The sequence below is a fragment of the Camellia sinensis genome, chromosome 14 (assembly GCF_055761805.1).
Source record: "Camellia sinensis isolate YWXY chromosome 14, ASM5576180v1, whole genome shotgun sequence".
In the NCBI taxonomy this organism is placed as follows: Eukaryota; Viridiplantae; Streptophyta; class Magnoliopsida; order Ericales; family Theaceae; genus Camellia; species Camellia sinensis.
Genome location: NC_138974.1, coordinates 103611431 through 103624033, shown reverse-complemented (window position 1 = coordinate 103624033; position 12603 = coordinate 103611431). Strand labels below are relative to the sequence as shown.

Genomic DNA, 12603 nt, shown 5'->3' with positions numbered 1-12603 from the left:
GTAAAAGGGACAAAAGGGGTGCAACACGAGGACTTCCCAGGGGGTCACCCATCCTAGTACTACTCTCGCCCAAGCACGCTTAACTGCGGATTTCTGATGGGATCCGGTGCATTAGTGCTGGTATGATCGCACCCGAAGATTAACCGCGACTTTATTGTTTTAAGCAGTAGACCGGGAAAAAAATGAAATTGAATGGAACAGGATAATCTGGAAATGGTTTAAAAGGGAGAAATTGTCGAAAAGGAGGCGAAGGCGATTGAATGGGCTAAAAATCGGACAGGCTGTCCGGGAAAAAAAAAAAAGGGGGGGGGGTGGAAAAAGGGACAAAAGGGGTGCAACACGAGGACTTCCCAGGGGGTCACCCATCCTAGTACTACTCTCGCCCAAGCACGCTTAACTGCGGAGTTCTGATGGGATCCGGTGCATTAGTGCTGGTATGATCGCACCCGAAGATTAACCGCGACATTTTTGTTTTAAGCAGTACACGGGGAAAAAAATGAAATTGAATGGAACAGGATAATCTGGAAATAGTTTAAAAGGGAGAAATTGTCGAAAAGGAGGCGAAGGCGATTGAATGGGCTAAAAAACGGACAGGCTGTCCGGGGAAAAAAAAAAAGGGGGGGTGGAAAAAGGGACAAAAGGGGTGCAACACGAGGACTTCCCAGGGGGTCACCCATCCTAGTACTACTCTCGCCGAAGCACGCTTAACTGCGGAGTTCTAATGGGATCCGGTGCATTAGTGCTGGTATGATCGCACCCGAAGATTAACCGCGACTTTATTGTTTTAAGCAGTAGACGGGGAAAAAAATGAAATTGAATGGAACAGAATAATCTGGAAATGGTTTAAAAGGGAGAAATTGTCGAAAGGAGGCGAAGGCGATTGAATGGGCTAAAAATCGGACAGGCTGTCCGGGGAAAAAAAAAAAGGGGGGGGGGTGGAGAAAGGCACAAAAGGGGTGCAACAGGAGGACTTCCCAGGGGGTCAGCCATCCTAGTACTACACTCGCCCAAGCACGCTTAACTGCGGAGTTCTGATGGGATCCGGTGCATTAGTGCTGGTATGATCGCACCCGAAGATTAAACGTGACTTTATTGTTTTAAGCAGTACACGGGGAAAAAAATGAAATTGAATGGAACAGGATAATCTGGAAATGGTTTAAAAGGGAGAAATTGTCGAAAAGGAGGCGAAGGCGATTGAATGGGCTAAAAATCGGACAGGCTGTCCGGGGAAAAAAAAAAAAAGGGGGGGGGGTGGAAAAAGGGACAAAAGGAGTGCAACACGAGGACTTCCCAGGGGGTCACCCATCCTAGTACTACTCTCGCCCAAGCACGCTTAACTGCGCAGTTCTGATGGGATCCGGTGCATTAGTGCTGGTATGATCGCACCCGTAGATTAACCGCGACTTTATTGTTTTAAGCAGTACACGGGGAAAAAAATGAAATTGAATGGAACAGGATAATCTGGAAATGGTTTAAAAGGGAGAAATTGTCGAAAAGGAGGCGAAGGCGATTGAATGGGCTAAAAATCGGACAGGCTGTCCGGGGAAAAAAAAAAGAGGGGGGGGTTGGAAAAATGGACAAAAGGAGTGCAACACGAGGACTTCCCCGGGGGTCACCCATCCTAGTACTACTCTCGCCCAAGCACGCTTAACTGCGGAGTTCTGATGGGATCCGGTGCATTAGTGCTGGTATGATCACACCCGAAGATTAACCGCGACTTTATTGTTTTAAGCAGTACACGGGGAAAAAAATGAAATTGAATGGAACAGGATAATCTAGAAATGGTTTAAAAGGGAGAAATTGTCGAAAAGGAGGCGAAGGCGATTGAATGGGCTAAAAATCGGACAGGCTGTCCGGGGAAAAAAAAAAGGGGGGGGGTGGAAAAAGGAACAAAAGGGGTGCAACACGAGGACTTCCCAGGGGGTCACCCATCCTAGTACTACTCTCGGCCAAGCACGCTTAACTGCGGAGTTCTGATGGGATCCGGTGCATTAGTGCTGGTATGATCGCACCCGAAGATTAACCGCGACTTTATTGTTTTAAGCAGTAGACGGGGAAAAAAATGAAATTGAATGGAACAGGATAATCTGGAAATGGTTTAAAAGGGAGAAATTGTCGAAAAGGAGGCGAAGGCGATTGAATGGGCTAAAAATCGGACAGGCTGTCCGGGGAAAAAAAAAAAGGGGGGGGTGGAAAAAGGGACAAAAGGGGTGCAACACGAGGACTTCCCAGGGGGTCACCCATCCTAGTACTACTCTCGCCCAAGCACGCTTAACTGCGGAGTTCTGATGGGATCCGGTGCATTAGTGCTGGTATGATCCCACCCGAAGATTAACCGCGACTTTATTGTTTTAAGCAGTACACGGGGAAAAAAATGAAATTGAATGGAACAGGATAATCTGGAAATGGTTTAAAAGGGAGAAATTGTCGAAAAGGAGGCGATGGTGATTGAATGGGCTAAAAATCGGACAGGCTGTCCGGGGAAAAAAAAAAGGGGGTGGTGGAAAAAGGGACAAAAGGGGTGCAACACGGGGACTTCCCAGGGGGTCACCCATCCTAGTACTACTCTCGCCCAAGCACGCTTAACTGCGGAGTTCTGATGGGATCCGGTGCATTAGTGCTGGTATGATCGCACCCGAAGATTAACCACGACTTTATTGTTTTAAGCAGTAGACGGGGAAAAAAATGAAATTGAATGGAACAGGATAATCTGGAAATGGTTTAAGAGGGAGAAATTGTCGAAAAGGAGGCGAAGGGGATTGAATGGGCTAAAAATCGGACAGGCTGTCCGGGGAAAAAAAAAAAGGGGGGGGGTGGAAAAAGAGACAAAAGGGGTGCAACACGAGGACTTCCCAGGGGGTCACCCATCCTAGTACTACTCTCGCCCAAGCACGCTTAACTGCGGAATTCTGATGGGATCCGGTGCATTAGTGCTGGTATGATCGCACCCGAAAATTAACCGCGACTTTATTGTTTTAAGCAGTACACGGGGAAAAAAATGAAATTGAATGGAACAGGATAATCTGGAAATGGTTTAAAAGGGAGAAATTGTCGAAAAGGAGGCGAAGGCGATTGAATGGGCTAAAAATCGGACAGGCTGTCCGGGGAAAAAAAAAAGGGGGGGGTGTGGAAAAAGGGACAAAAGGGGTGCAACACGAGGACTTAGCAGGGGGTCACCCATCCTAGTACTACTCTCGCCCAAGCACGCTTAACTGCGGAGTTCTGATGGGATCCGGTGCATTAGTGCTGGTATGATCGCACCCGAAGATTAACCGCGACTTTATTGTTTTAAGCAGTACACGGGGAAAAAAATGAAATTCAATGGAACAGGATAATCTGGAAATGGTTTAAAAGGGAGAAATTGTCGAAAAGGAGGCGAAGGCGATTGAATGGGCTAAAAATCGGACAGGCTGTCCGGGGAAAAAAAAAAGGGGGGGGTGGAAAAAGGGACAAAATGGGTGCAACACGAGGACTGCCCAGGGGGTCACCCATCCTAGTACTACTCTCGCCAAGCACGCTTAACTGCGGAGTTCTGATGGGATCCGGTGCATTAGTGCTGGTATGATCGCACCCGAAGATTAACCACGACTTTATTGTTTTAAGCAGTAGACGGGGAAAAAAATGAAATTGAATGGAACAGGATAATCTGGAAATGGTTTAAAAGGGAGAAATTGTCGAAAAGGAGGCGAAGGGGATTGAATGGGCTAAAAATCGGACAGGCTGTCCGGGGAAAAAAAAAAGGGGGGGTGGAAAAAGAGACAAAAGGGGTGCAACACGAGTACTTCCCAGGGGGTCACCCATCCTAGTACTACTCTCGCCCAATCACGCTTAACTGCGGAGTTCTGATGGGATCCGGTGCATTAGTGCTGGTATGATCGCACCCGAAGATTAACCGCGACTTTATTGTTTTAAGCAGTACACGGGGAAAAAAATGAAATTGAATGGAACAGGATAATCTGGAAATGGTTTAAAAGGGAGAAATTGTCGAAAAGGAGGCGAAGGCGATTGAATGGGCTAAAAATCGGACAGGCTGTCCGGGGAAAAAAAAAAGGGGGGGGGTGGAAAAAGGGACAAAATGGGTGCAACACGAGGACTTCCCAGGGGGTCACCCATCCTAGTACTACTCTCGCCCAAGCACGCTTAACTGCAGAGTTCTGATGGGATCCGGTGCATTAGTGCTGGTATGATCGCACCCGAAGATTAACCGCGACTTTATTGTTTTAAGCAGTACACGGGGAAAAAAATGAAATTGAATGGAACAGGATAATCTGGAAATAGTTTAAAAGGGAGAAATTGTCGAAAAGGAGGCGAAGGCGATTGAATGGGCTAAAAATTGGACAGGCTGTCCGGGGAAAAAAAAAAGGGGGGGGTGGAAAAAGGGACAAAAGGGGTGCAACACGAGGACTTCCCAGGGGGTCACCCATCCTAGTACTACTCTCGCCCGAGCACGCTTAACTGCGGAGTTCTGATGGGATCCGGTGCATTAGTGCTGGTATGATCGCACCCGAAGATTAACCGCGGCTTTATTGATTTAAGCAGTAGACGTGGAAAAAAATGAAATTGAATGGAACAGGATAATCTGGAAATGGTTTAAAAGGGAGAAATTGTCGAAAGGAGGCGAAGGCGATTGAATGGGCTAAAAATCGGACAGGTTGTCCGGGGAAAAAAAAAACGGGGGGGGGTGGAAAAAAGGACAAAAGGGGTGCAACACGAGGACTTCCCAGGGGGTCACCCATCCTAGTACTACTCTCGCCCAAGCACAGTTAACTGCGGAGTTCTGATGGGATCCGGTGCATTAGTGCTGGTATGATTGCACCCGAAGATTAACCGCGACTTTATTGTTTTAAGCAGTACACGGGGAAAAAAATGAAATTGAATGGAACAGGATAATCTGGAAATGGTTGAAAAGGGAGAAATTGTCGAAAAGGAGGCGAAGGCGATTGAATGGGCTAAAAATCGGACAGGCTGTCCGGGGAAAGAAAAAGGGGGGGGGGGGTGTGGAAAAAGGGACAAAAGGGGTGCAACACGAGGACTTCCCAGGGGGTCACCCATCCTAGTACTACTCTCGCCCAAGCACGCTTAACTGCGGAGTTCTGATGGGATCCGGTGCATTAGTGCTGGTATGATCGCACCCGAAGATTAAACGCGACTTTATTGTTTTAAGCAGTACACGGGGAAAAAAATGAAATTGAATGGAACAGGATAATCTGGAAATGGTTTAAAAGGGAGAAATTGTCGAAAAGGAGGCGAGGCGATTGAATGGGCTAAAAATCGGACAGGCTGTCCGGGGAAAAAAAAAGGGGGGGGGGTGGAAAAATGGACAAAAGGGGTGCAACACGAGGACTTCCCAGGGGGTCACCCATCCTAGTACTACTCTCGCCCAAGCACGCTTAACTGCGGAGTTCTGATGGGATCCGGTGCATTAGTGCTGGTATGATCGCACCCGAAGATTAACCGCGACTTTATTGTTTTAAGCAGTACACGGGGAAAAAAATGAAATTGAATGGAACAGGATAATCTGGAAATGGTTTAAAAGGGAGAAATTGTCGAAAAGGAGGCGAAGGCGATTGAATGGGCTAAAAATCGGACAGGCTGTCCGGGGAAAAAAAAAAGGGGGGGGTGGAAAAAGGGACAAAAGGGGTGCAACACGAGGACTTCCCAGGGGGTCACCCATCCTAGTACTACTCTCGCCCAAGCACGCTTAACTGCGGAGTTCTGATGGGATCCGGTGCATTAGTGCTGGTATGATCGCACCCGAAGATTAACCGCGACTTTATTGTTTTAAGCAGTAGACGGGGAAAAAAATGAAATTGAATGGAACAGGATAATCTGGAAATGGTTTAAAAGGGAGAAATTGTCGAAAAGGAGGCGAAGGCGATTGAATGGGCTAAAAATCGGACAGGCTGTCCGGGGAAAAAAAAAAAGGGGGGGGGGGTGGAAAAAGAGACAAAAGGGGTGCAACACGAGGACTTCCCAGGGGGTCACCCATCCTAGTACTACTCTCGCCTAAACACGCTTAACTGCGGAGTTCTGATGGGATCCGGTGCATTAGTGCTGGTATGATCGCACCCGAAGATTAACCGAGACTTTATTGTTTGAAGCAGTAGCCGGGAAAAAAATGAAATTGAATGGAACAGGATAATCTGGAAATGGTTTAAAAGGGAGAAATTGTCGAAAAGGAGGCGAAGGCGATTGAATGGGCTAAAAATCGGACAGGCTGTCCGGGGAAAAAAAAAGGGGGGGGGTGGAAAAAGGGACAAAAGGGGTGCAACACGAGGACTTCCCAGGGGGTCACCCATCCTAGTACTACTCTCGCGCAAACACGCTTAACTGCGGAGTTCTGATGGGATCCGGTGCATTTGTGCTGGTATGATCGCACCCGAAGATTAACCGCGACTTTATTGTTTTATGCAGTACACGGGGAAAAAAATGAAATCGAATGGAACAGGATAATCTGGAAATGGTTTAAAAGGGAGAAATTGTCGAAAAGGAGGCGAAGGCGATTGAGTGGGCTAAAAATCGGACAGGCTATCCGGGGGAAAAAAAAAAGGGGGGGTGGAAAAAGGGACAAATGGGGTGCAACACGAGGACTTCCCAGGGGGTCACCCATCCTAGTACAACTCTCGCCCAAGCACGCTTAACTGCGGAGTTCTGATGGGATCCGGTGCATTAGTGCTGGTATGATCGCACCCGAAGATTAACCGCGACTTTATTGTTTTAAGCAGCAGACGGGGAAAAAAATGAAATTGAATGGAAGAGGATAATCTGGAAATGGTTTAAAAGGGAGAAGTTTGTCGAAAAGGAGGCGAAGGCGATTGAATGAGCTAAAAATCGGACAGGCTGTCCGGGGAAAAAAAAAAAGGGGTGGGGGGGTGGAAAAAGGGGTGCAACACGAGGACTTCCCAGGGGGTCACCCATCCTAGTACTACTCTCGCCCAAGCACGCTTAACTGCGGAGTTCTGATGGGATCCGGTGGAATAGTGCTGGTGTGATCGCACCCGAAGATTAACCGCGACTTTACTGTTTTAAGCTGTAGACGGGGAAAAAAATGAAATTGAATGGAACAGGATAATCTGGAAATGGTTTAAAAGGGAGAAGTTTGTCGAAAAGGAGGCGAAGGCGATTTAATGGGCTAAAAATCGGACAGGCTGTCCGTGGAAAAAAAAAAGGGGAGGGGGGTGGAAAAAAGGGTGCAACACGAGGACTTCCCTGGGGGTCACCCATCCTAGTACAACTCTCGCCCAAGCACGCTTAACTGCGGAGTTCTGTTGGGATCCGGTGCATTAGTGCTGGTATGATCGCACCCGAAGATTAACCGCGACTTTATTGTTTTAAGGAGTAGACGGGGAAAAAAATGAAATTGATTGGAACAGGATAATCTGGAAATGGTTTAAAAGGGAGAAGTTTGTTGAAAAGTATGCGAAGGCGATTGAATTGGCTAAAAATCGGACAGGCTGTCCGGGGAAAAAAAAAAAAGGGGAGGGGGGTGGAAAAAGGGGTGCGACACGAGGACTTCCCAGGGGGTCACCCATCCTAGTACTACTCTCGCCAAAGCACGCTTAATTGCGGAGTTCTGATGGGATCCGATGGATTAGTGCTGGTGTGATTGCACCCGAAGATTAACCGCGACTTTATTGTTTTAAGCAGTAGACGGGGAAAAAAATGAAATTGAATGGAACAGGATAATCTGGAAATGGTTTAGAAGGGAGAAGTTTTTCGAAAAGGAGGCGAACGCGATTGAATGGGATAAAAATCGGACAGGCTGTCCGGGGAAAAAAAAACAGGGGAGGGGGGGTGGAAAAAGGGGTGCAACACGAGGACTTCACAGGGGGTCACCCATCCAAGTACTATTCTCGCCCAAGCACGCTTAACTGCGGAGTTCTGATTGGATCCGGTGCATTGGTGCTTGTATGATCGCACCCGAAGATTAACCGCGACTTTATTGTTTTAAGCAGTAGACGGGGAAAAAAATGAAATTGAATGGAACAGGATAATCTGGAAATGGTTTAAAAGGGAGAAGTTTGTCGAAAAGGAGGCGAAGACGATTGAATGGGCTAAAAATCGGATAGGCTGTCTGGGGAAAAAAAAAAAAGGGGAGTGGGGGTGGAAAAGGGGGTGCAACACGAGGACTTCCCAGGGGGTCACCTATCCTAGTACTACTCTCGCCCAAGCACGCTTAACTACGGAGTTCTGATGGGATCCGGTGCATTAGTGCTGGTATGATCGCACCCGAAGATTAACCGCGAGTTTAGTGTTTTAAGCAGCAGACGGGGGAAAAAATGAAATTGAATGGAACAGCATAATCTGGAAATGGTTTAAAAGGGAGAAGTTTGTCGAAAAGGAGGCGAAGGCGATTGAATGGGCTAAAAATCGGACAGGCTATCCGGGGAAAAAAAAAAAGGGGAGGGGGGTGGAAAAAAGGGTGCAACACGAGGACTTCCCAGGGGGTCACCCATCCTAGTACTACTCTCGCCCAAGCACGCTTAACTGCGGAGTTCTGATGGGATCCGGTGGATTAGTGCTGGTGTGATCGCACCCGAAGATTAACCGCGACTTTATTGTTTTAAGCAGTAGACGGGGAAAAAAATGAAATTGAATGGAACAGGATAATCTGGAAATGGTTTAAAAGGGAGAAGTTTGTCGAAAAGGAGGCGAAGGCGATTGAATGGGCTAAAAATCGGACAGGCTGTCCGCGGAAAAAAAAAAGGGGAGGGGGGGTGGAAAAAGGGGTGCAACACGAGGACTTCCCTGGGGTCAGCCATCCTAGTACTATTCTCGCCCAAGTACGCTTAACTGCGGAGTTCTGATGGGAACCGGTGCATTAGTGCTGGTATGATCGCACCCGAAGATTAACCGCGACTTTATTGTTTTAAGCAGTAGACGGGGAAAAAAATGAAATTGAATGGAACAGGATAATCTGGAAATGGTTTAGAAGGGAGAAGTTTGTCGAAAAGGAGGCGAAGGCGATTGAATGGGCTAAAAATCGGACAAGCTGTCCGGGGAAAAAAAAAAAGGAGAGGGGGGACGGAAAAAAGGGGGCAACACGAGGACTTCCCAGGGGGTCACCCATCCTAGTACTACTCTCGCCCAAGCACGCTTAACTGCGGAGTTCTGATGGGATCCGGTGTATTAGTGCTGGTATGATCGCACCCGAAGATTAGCCGCGACTTTATTGTTTTAAGCAGTAGACGGGGAAAAAAATGAAATTGAATGGAACAGGATAATCTGGAAATGGTTTAAAAGGGAGAAGTTTGTCGAAAATGAGGCGAAGGCGATTGAATGGGCTAAAAATCGGACAGGCTGTCCGGGGAAAAAAAAAAAGGGGAATGGGGGTGGAAAAAGGGGTGCAACACGATCACTTCCAGGGGGTCACCTATCCTAGTACTACTCTCGCCCAAGCACGCTTAACTACGGAGTTCTGATGGGATCCGGTGCATTAGTGCTGGTATGATCGCACCCGAAGATTAACCGCGACTTTATTGTTTTAAGCAGTAGACAGGGAAAAAAATGAAATTGAATGGAACAGGATAATCTGGAAATGGTTTAGAAGGGAGAAGTTTGTCGAAAAGGAGGCGAAGGCGATTGAATGGGCTAAAAATCGGACAGGCTGTCCGGGGAAAAAAAAAAAAGGGGAGGGGGGACGGAAAAAAGGGTGCAACACGAGGACTTCCCAGGGGGTCACCCATCCTAGTACTACTCTCGCCCAAGCACGCTTAACTGCGTAGTTCTGATGGGATCCGGTGCATTAGTGCTGGTATGATCGCACCCGAAGATTAGCCGCGACTTTATTGTATTAAGCTGTAGACGGGGAAAAAAATGAAATTGAATGGAACAGGATAATCTGGAAATGGTTTAAAAGAGAGAAGTTTGTCGAAAAGGAGGCGAAGGCGATTGAATGGGCTAAAAATCGGACAGGCTGGCCGGGGAAAAAAAAAATGGGAGGGGTGGTGGAATAAAGGGTGCAACACGAGGACTTCCCAGGGGGTCACCCATCCTAGTACTACTCTCGCCCAAGCACGCTTAACTGCGGAGTTCTGATGGGATCCGGTGCATTAGTGCTGGTGTGATCGCACTGGAAGATTAACCGCGACTTTATTGTTTCAAGCAGTAGAAGGGGAAAAAAATGAAATTGAATGGATAGGATAATCTGGAAATGGTTTAAAAGGGAGAAGTTTGTCGAAAAGGAGGCGAAGGAGATTGAATGGGCTAAAAATCGGACAGGCTGGCCGGGGAAAAAAAAAATGGGAGGGGGGGTGGAAAAAGTGGTGCAACATGAGGACTTCCCCGGGGGTCACCCATCCTAGTACTACTCTCGCCCAAGCACGCTTAACTGCGGAGTTCTGATGGGATCCGGTGCATTAGTGATGGTGTGATCGCACCCGAAGATTAGCTGCGGCTTTATTGTTTTAAGTAGTAGACGGGGAAAAAAATGAAATTGAATGGAACAGGATAATCTGGAAATGGTTTAAAAGGGAGAAGTTTGTCGAAAAGGAGGCGAAGGCGATTGAGTGGGCGAAAAATCGGACAGGCTGTCCGGGGAAAAAAAAAAGGGGAGGGGGGTGGAAAAAGGGGTGCAACACGAGGGCTTCCCAGGGGGTCACCCATCCTAGTACCACTCTCGCCGAAGCACGCTTAACTGTGGAGTTCTGATGGGATCCGGTGCATTAGTGCTGGTATGATCGCACCCGAAGATTAACCGCGACTTTATTGTTTTAAGCAGTAGACGGGGAAAAAAATGAAATTGAATGGAATAGGATAATCTGGAAATGGTTTAAAAGGGAGAAGTTTGTCGAAAAGGAGGCGAAGGCGATTGAATGGGCTAAAAATCGGACAGACTGTCCGGAGAAAAAAAAAACTGGGAGGGGGGTGGAAAAAGGGGTGCAACACGAGGACCTCCCAGGGGGTCACCCATCCTAGTACTACTCTCGCCCAAGCACGCTTAACGGCGAAGTTCTGATGGGATCCGGTGCATTAGTGCTGGTATGATCGCACTTGAACATTAGCCGCGACTTTATTGTTTTAAGCAGTAGACGGGGAAAAAAATGAAATTGAATGGAACAGGATAATCTAGAAATGGTTTAAAAGGGAGAAGTTTGTCGAAAATGAGGCGAAGGCGATTGAATGGGCTAAAAATCGGACAGGCTGTCCGGGGAAAAAAAAAAAGGGGAGTGGGGGTGGAAAAAGGGGTGCAACACGATGACTTCCCTGGGGGTCACCTATCCTAGTACTACTCTCGCCCAAGCACGCTTAACTACGGAGTTCTGATGGGATCCGGTGCATTAGTGCTGGTATGATCGCACCCGAAGATTAACCGCGACTTTATTGTTTTAAGCAGTAGACGGGGAAAAAAATGAAATTGAATGGAACAGGATAATCTAGAAATGGTTTAGAAGGGAGAAGTTTGTCGAAAAGGAGGCGAAGGCGATTGAATGGGCTAAAAATCGGACAGGCTGTCCGGGGTAAAAAAAAAAAGGAGAGGGGGGACGGAAAAAAGGGTGCAACACGAGGACTTCCCTGGGGGTCACCCATCCTAGTACTACTCTCGCCCAAGCACGCTTAACTGCGGAGTTCTGATGGGATCCGGTGCATTAGTGCTGGTATGATCGCACCCGAAGATTAGCCGCGACTTTATTGGTTTAAGCAGTAGACGGGGAAAAAAATGAAATTGAATGGAACAGGATAATCTGGAAATGGTTTAAAAGGGAGAAGTTTGTCGAAAAGGAGGCGAAAGCGATTGAATGGGCTAAAAATCGGACAGGCTGGCCGGGGAAAAAAAAATGGGAGGGGTCGTGGAAAAAGGGGTGCAACACGAGGACTTCCCAGGGGGTCACCCATCCTAGTACAACTCTCGCCCAAGCACGCTTAACTGCGGAGTTCTGATGGGATCCGGTGCATTAGTGCTGGTGTGATCGCACTGGAAGATTTACCGCGACTTTATTGTTTCAAGCAGTAGAAGGGGAAAAAAATGAAATTGCATGGAACAGGATAATCTGGAAATGGTTTAAAAGGGAGAAGTTTGTCGAAAAGGAGGCGAAGGCGATTGAATGGGCTAAAAATCGGACAGGCTGGCCGGGGAAAAAAAAAAAGGGGAGGGGGGGTGGAAAAAGGGGTGCAACACGAGGACTTCCCCGGGGGTCACCCATCCTAGTACTACTCTCGCCCAAGCACGCTTAACTGCGGAGTTCTGATGGGATCCGGTGCATTAGTGATGGTGTGATCGCACCCGAAGATTAGCCGCGGCTTTATTGTTTTAAGCAGTAGACGGAGAAAAAAATGAAATTGAATGGAACAGGATAATCTGGAAATGGTTTAAAAGGGAGAAGTTTGTCGAAAAGGAGGCGAAGGCGATTGAGTGGGCGAAAAATCGGACAGGCTGTCCGGGGAAAAAAAAAAAGGGGAGGGGGGGTGGAAAAAGGGGTGCAACACGAGGACTTCCCAGGGGGTCACCCAACTTAGTACTACTCTCGCCCAAGCACACTTAACTGCGGAGTTTTGATGGGATCCGGTGCATTAGTGCTGGTATGATCGCACCCGAAGATTAACCGCGACTTTATTGTTTTAAGCAGTAGACGAGGAAAAAATGAAATTGAATGGAACAGGATA

The 12603-nt window shown here is 47.7% G+C and overlaps 41 non-coding genes across 41 annotated transcripts; all 41 read right to left on the bottom strand.

The window, feature by feature from the left end:
* Positions 1-15: 15 nt before the first annotated feature.
* Positions 16-134, bottom strand: LOC145809864 (5S ribosomal RNA). Its single transcript, XR_014353432.1, has one exon. It is a non-coding gene; the product is annotated as a 5S ribosomal RNA (ribosomal RNA).
* Positions 135-329: 195 nt separating this feature from the next.
* Positions 330-448, bottom strand: LOC145808261 (5S ribosomal RNA). Its single transcript, XR_014351725.1, has one exon. It is a non-coding gene; the product is annotated as a 5S ribosomal RNA (ribosomal RNA).
* A 192-nt stretch (positions 449-640) lies between these two features.
* Positions 641-759, bottom strand: LOC145810576 (5S ribosomal RNA). The gene has a single exon (XR_014354139.1). It is a non-coding gene; the product is annotated as a 5S ribosomal RNA (ribosomal RNA).
* Positions 760-953: 194 nt separating this feature from the next.
* On the bottom strand, positions 954-1072 carry LOC145811323 (5S ribosomal RNA). The gene has a single exon (XR_014354867.1). It is a non-coding gene; the product is annotated as a 5S ribosomal RNA (ribosomal RNA).
* Positions 1073-1269: 197 nt separating this feature from the next.
* LOC145810662 (5S ribosomal RNA) lies at positions 1270-1388 on the bottom strand. Its single transcript, XR_014354222.1, has one exon. It is a non-coding gene; the product is annotated as a 5S ribosomal RNA (ribosomal RNA).
* Positions 1389-1583: 195 nt separating this feature from the next.
* On the bottom strand, positions 1584-1702 carry LOC145810051 (5S ribosomal RNA). Its single transcript, XR_014353618.1, has one exon. It is a non-coding gene; the product is annotated as a 5S ribosomal RNA (ribosomal RNA).
* A 193-nt stretch (positions 1703-1895) lies between these two features.
* Positions 1896-2014, bottom strand: LOC145809945 (5S ribosomal RNA). Its single transcript, XR_014353512.1, has one exon. It is a non-coding gene; the product is annotated as a 5S ribosomal RNA (ribosomal RNA).
* Positions 2015-2207: 193 nt separating this feature from the next.
* On the bottom strand, positions 2208-2326 carry LOC145809653 (5S ribosomal RNA). The gene has a single exon (XR_014353214.1). It is a non-coding gene; the product is annotated as a 5S ribosomal RNA (ribosomal RNA).
* A 192-nt stretch (positions 2327-2518) lies between these two features.
* LOC145809079 (5S ribosomal RNA) lies at positions 2519-2637 on the bottom strand. Its single transcript, XR_014352573.1, has one exon. It is a non-coding gene; the product is annotated as a 5S ribosomal RNA (ribosomal RNA).
* A 194-nt stretch (positions 2638-2831) lies between these two features.
* On the bottom strand, positions 2832-2950 carry LOC145809667 (5S ribosomal RNA). Its single transcript, XR_014353229.1, has one exon. It is a non-coding gene; the product is annotated as a 5S ribosomal RNA (ribosomal RNA).
* Positions 2951-3144: 194 nt separating this feature from the next.
* On the bottom strand, positions 3145-3263 carry LOC145810663 (5S ribosomal RNA). The gene has a single exon (XR_014354223.1). It is a non-coding gene; the product is annotated as a 5S ribosomal RNA (ribosomal RNA).
* A 192-nt stretch (positions 3264-3455) lies between these two features.
* On the bottom strand, positions 3456-3573 carry LOC145811681 (5S ribosomal RNA). The gene has a single exon (XR_014355216.1). It is a non-coding gene; the product is annotated as a 5S ribosomal RNA (ribosomal RNA).
* Positions 3574-3764: 191 nt separating this feature from the next.
* Positions 3765-3883, bottom strand: LOC145810574 (5S ribosomal RNA). The gene has a single exon (XR_014354137.1). It is a non-coding gene; the product is annotated as a 5S ribosomal RNA (ribosomal RNA).
* A 193-nt stretch (positions 3884-4076) lies between these two features.
* Positions 4077-4195, bottom strand: LOC145809823 (5S ribosomal RNA). The gene has a single exon (XR_014353390.1). It is a non-coding gene; the product is annotated as a 5S ribosomal RNA (ribosomal RNA).
* Positions 4196-4387: 192 nt separating this feature from the next.
* LOC145809090 (5S ribosomal RNA) lies at positions 4388-4506 on the bottom strand. Its single transcript, XR_014352584.1, has one exon. It is a non-coding gene; the product is annotated as a 5S ribosomal RNA (ribosomal RNA).
* Positions 4507-4699: 193 nt separating this feature from the next.
* LOC145810100 (5S ribosomal RNA) lies at positions 4700-4818 on the bottom strand. The gene has a single exon (XR_014353666.1). It is a non-coding gene; the product is annotated as a 5S ribosomal RNA (ribosomal RNA).
* A 197-nt stretch (positions 4819-5015) lies between these two features.
* On the bottom strand, positions 5016-5134 carry LOC145808250 (5S ribosomal RNA). Its single transcript, XR_014351714.1, has one exon. It is a non-coding gene; the product is annotated as a 5S ribosomal RNA (ribosomal RNA).
* Positions 5135-5326: 192 nt separating this feature from the next.
* LOC145808239 (5S ribosomal RNA) lies at positions 5327-5445 on the bottom strand. Its single transcript, XR_014351703.1, has one exon. It is a non-coding gene; the product is annotated as a 5S ribosomal RNA (ribosomal RNA).
* Positions 5446-5637: 192 nt separating this feature from the next.
* Positions 5638-5756, bottom strand: LOC145808228 (5S ribosomal RNA). Its single transcript, XR_014351692.1, has one exon. It is a non-coding gene; the product is annotated as a 5S ribosomal RNA (ribosomal RNA).
* A 196-nt stretch (positions 5757-5952) lies between these two features.
* On the bottom strand, positions 5953-6071 carry LOC145810544 (5S ribosomal RNA). The gene has a single exon (XR_014354109.1). It is a non-coding gene; the product is annotated as a 5S ribosomal RNA (ribosomal RNA).
* A 191-nt stretch (positions 6072-6262) lies between these two features.
* LOC145811079 (5S ribosomal RNA) lies at positions 6263-6381 on the bottom strand. The gene has a single exon (XR_014354631.1). It is a non-coding gene; the product is annotated as a 5S ribosomal RNA (ribosomal RNA).
* Positions 6382-6573: 192 nt separating this feature from the next.
* Positions 6574-6692, bottom strand: LOC145809315 (5S ribosomal RNA). The gene has a single exon (XR_014352838.1). It is a non-coding gene; the product is annotated as a 5S ribosomal RNA (ribosomal RNA).
* Positions 6693-6881: 189 nt separating this feature from the next.
* On the bottom strand, positions 6882-7000 carry LOC145810266 (5S ribosomal RNA). Its single transcript, XR_014353842.1, has one exon. It is a non-coding gene; the product is annotated as a 5S ribosomal RNA (ribosomal RNA).
* Positions 7001-7187: 187 nt separating this feature from the next.
* Positions 7188-7306, bottom strand: LOC145810815 (5S ribosomal RNA). The gene has a single exon (XR_014354370.1). It is a non-coding gene; the product is annotated as a 5S ribosomal RNA (ribosomal RNA).
* Positions 7307-7495: 189 nt separating this feature from the next.
* On the bottom strand, positions 7496-7614 carry LOC145812155 (5S ribosomal RNA). The gene has a single exon (XR_014355679.1). It is a non-coding gene; the product is annotated as a 5S ribosomal RNA (ribosomal RNA).
* Positions 7615-7803: 189 nt separating this feature from the next.
* LOC145811834 (5S ribosomal RNA) lies at positions 7804-7922 on the bottom strand. Its single transcript, XR_014355365.1, has one exon. It is a non-coding gene; the product is annotated as a 5S ribosomal RNA (ribosomal RNA).
* Positions 7923-8112: 190 nt separating this feature from the next.
* LOC145809856 (5S ribosomal RNA) lies at positions 8113-8231 on the bottom strand. Its single transcript, XR_014353424.1, has one exon. It is a non-coding gene; the product is annotated as a 5S ribosomal RNA (ribosomal RNA).
* Positions 8232-8419: 188 nt separating this feature from the next.
* On the bottom strand, positions 8420-8538 carry LOC145810090 (5S ribosomal RNA). The gene has a single exon (XR_014353656.1). It is a non-coding gene; the product is annotated as a 5S ribosomal RNA (ribosomal RNA).
* A 188-nt stretch (positions 8539-8726) lies between these two features.
* On the bottom strand, positions 8727-8844 carry LOC145812110 (5S ribosomal RNA). Its single transcript, XR_014355634.1, has one exon. It is a non-coding gene; the product is annotated as a 5S ribosomal RNA (ribosomal RNA).
* A 189-nt stretch (positions 8845-9033) lies between these two features.
* Positions 9034-9152, bottom strand: LOC145809822 (5S ribosomal RNA). Its single transcript, XR_014353389.1, has one exon. It is a non-coding gene; the product is annotated as a 5S ribosomal RNA (ribosomal RNA).
* Positions 9153-9341: 189 nt separating this feature from the next.
* LOC145811942 (5S ribosomal RNA) lies at positions 9342-9459 on the bottom strand. The gene has a single exon (XR_014355471.1). It is a non-coding gene; the product is annotated as a 5S ribosomal RNA (ribosomal RNA).
* A 190-nt stretch (positions 9460-9649) lies between these two features.
* LOC145810472 (5S ribosomal RNA) lies at positions 9650-9768 on the bottom strand. The gene has a single exon (XR_014354039.1). It is a non-coding gene; the product is annotated as a 5S ribosomal RNA (ribosomal RNA).
* A 188-nt stretch (positions 9769-9956) lies between these two features.
* On the bottom strand, positions 9957-10075 carry LOC145810977 (5S ribosomal RNA). Its single transcript, XR_014354528.1, has one exon. It is a non-coding gene; the product is annotated as a 5S ribosomal RNA (ribosomal RNA).
* A 187-nt stretch (positions 10076-10262) lies between these two features.
* Positions 10263-10381, bottom strand: LOC145812026 (5S ribosomal RNA). Its single transcript, XR_014355553.1, has one exon. It is a non-coding gene; the product is annotated as a 5S ribosomal RNA (ribosomal RNA).
* A 187-nt stretch (positions 10382-10568) lies between these two features.
* On the bottom strand, positions 10569-10687 carry LOC145811410 (5S ribosomal RNA). Its single transcript, XR_014354952.1, has one exon. It is a non-coding gene; the product is annotated as a 5S ribosomal RNA (ribosomal RNA).
* A 188-nt stretch (positions 10688-10875) lies between these two features.
* Positions 10876-10994, bottom strand: LOC145811473 (5S ribosomal RNA). The gene has a single exon (XR_014355013.1). It is a non-coding gene; the product is annotated as a 5S ribosomal RNA (ribosomal RNA).
* A 189-nt stretch (positions 10995-11183) lies between these two features.
* Positions 11184-11302, bottom strand: LOC145811309 (5S ribosomal RNA). The gene has a single exon (XR_014354853.1). It is a non-coding gene; the product is annotated as a 5S ribosomal RNA (ribosomal RNA).
* A 190-nt stretch (positions 11303-11492) lies between these two features.
* LOC145809384 (5S ribosomal RNA) lies at positions 11493-11611 on the bottom strand. Its single transcript, XR_014352921.1, has one exon. It is a non-coding gene; the product is annotated as a 5S ribosomal RNA (ribosomal RNA).
* A 187-nt stretch (positions 11612-11798) lies between these two features.
* Positions 11799-11917, bottom strand: LOC145811254 (5S ribosomal RNA). The gene has a single exon (XR_014354798.1). It is a non-coding gene; the product is annotated as a 5S ribosomal RNA (ribosomal RNA).
* A 189-nt stretch (positions 11918-12106) lies between these two features.
* Positions 12107-12225, bottom strand: LOC145811128 (5S ribosomal RNA). Its single transcript, XR_014354679.1, has one exon. It is a non-coding gene; the product is annotated as a 5S ribosomal RNA (ribosomal RNA).
* A 189-nt stretch (positions 12226-12414) lies between these two features.
* Positions 12415-12533, bottom strand: LOC145810905 (5S ribosomal RNA). Its single transcript, XR_014354457.1, has one exon. It is a non-coding gene; the product is annotated as a 5S ribosomal RNA (ribosomal RNA).
* Positions 12534-12603: the final 70 nt, after the last annotated feature.